At 32.8% G+C, this 1,280-nt stretch overlaps 1 long non-coding RNA gene across 2 annotated transcripts; it reads right to left on the bottom strand.

Moving 5' to 3' along the window:
• Positions 1-1,009, bottom strand: LOC145090827 (uncharacterized). 2 transcript variants are annotated; one of them, XR_013701777.1, is made up of 4 exons: positions 789-1,009; positions 570-654; positions 318-402; positions 1-248 (listed from the first exon to the last, which is right to left on the bottom strand). It is a non-coding gene; the product is annotated as an uncharacterized LOC145090827 (long non-coding RNA). The 2 variants fall into 2 exon arrangements; XR_013701776.1 differs by having other exon boundaries at positions 1-402.
• Between the last annotated feature and the right edge of the window lie 271 nt (positions 1,010-1,280).

The raw sequence follows: 1,280 nt of genomic DNA, 5'->3' as shown, positions 1-1,280 counted from the left end.
TTTTTGCATGTTTTGTCTAAAATATCTTTATTACATAAATCAAGGAAAACGTGAAATGTTGTTGATAAATGCACATTTAACCCTAATATAATAACTATTCATAGAATTCAAATGATATACAAGTTGTTGTAAATCTTAATGAGAAAAATTTAAAAGAGAAATCCATAACCACAACCATTTTAGGCTCTTCATCAATCGGCCAAATATTAAGCCCTGCAATCAGTTAATAAATGGTTGACCGGTACCATCTGCTCAAAGGAAGGGATTTAATTTTCCAAGGGTTTTAAAGACGATTTAAAAGAACATTTTCAACTCACCAACAAATCATCCATATGATTCCATCTCTTCAAATAAAGTTGGATGCCAATTTTTATTGTGTTCTTCTGGTACAACACTTAACAGCTTCATTGAGTTGTAGTAGGAAAATCCCCATATGGAGCAACAAATATATAACAACAAATCAACCCATTTGGAGCAGCACATGAATTTCTCGTATAAACTCAGATTAACTTACATGATTCAAATTATTCTTTGAATCAAGCCGAAGCAAGAGGGTTTAATAAAATTACCTGAAAATTAGGAGAAATTGAATCTCCATCATCATTGGAGGAATTGATGTTCGAACAACCAATTTTTCAGCACTTTGGTATTAGGCTTTGGAACAGAAGCATCAGAATCCGAAGATTTGAGTGAGAACAAAACTAATTTTGAGTTGAGATAGAAAAGTGGATGCGAGGAAGAGAGAAATACACGATGACGAAGCAAATTAAATAATAAAATATACTAACCGGAAGTCGAATGAGAAATCGTTGCTGATAACTGATCAGCTTCCTTGGAGATGTATTTGTAGTCCTAGCTGTGATTTAGGTTGATATGCAACATAGTGATTTTTTTCTAGAATTACGCCTCCTAATGAAAGCTTGCCCATTTGCATGATTTGTGATACATAAACGCGTTCGAAGAAAATAGAAATCCACAGAAGGCGTAGTGTATCCGATTCAAATTTGGAGTGTATCCGATTCAAATTTTGAGATTGCTTCTTGATTTTTTGCAATTAAGTTGCTAATTTCCGGATTTATTGCATCAGTTTGAACTTTGATTCAATTTGGATTCAATGGCATTTACGTAAATATAGATGAATAAATGAGCGGGAAAACTCGATTTTGGGGGTCTTAGAGAGTGACACGTGGCAGAGTTCTACTTATTTATTAGAATTAGGATTTGATTGTTGTTATCTTGTAATCTTGTATTCATTATAAATATCAATATACAAATCACTT

The sequence above is a fragment of the Lactuca serriola genome, chromosome 2, assembly GCF_051521515.1.
Source record: "Lactuca serriola cultivar US96UC23 chromosome 2, Lser_US96UC23_V15, whole genome shotgun sequence".
NCBI lineage: Eukaryota > Viridiplantae > Streptophyta > Magnoliopsida > Asterales > Asteraceae > Lactuca > Lactuca serriola.
The sequence above is the reverse complement of the archived record's forward strand: the minus strand, read 5'-3'. Positions and strand labels throughout refer to the sequence as shown.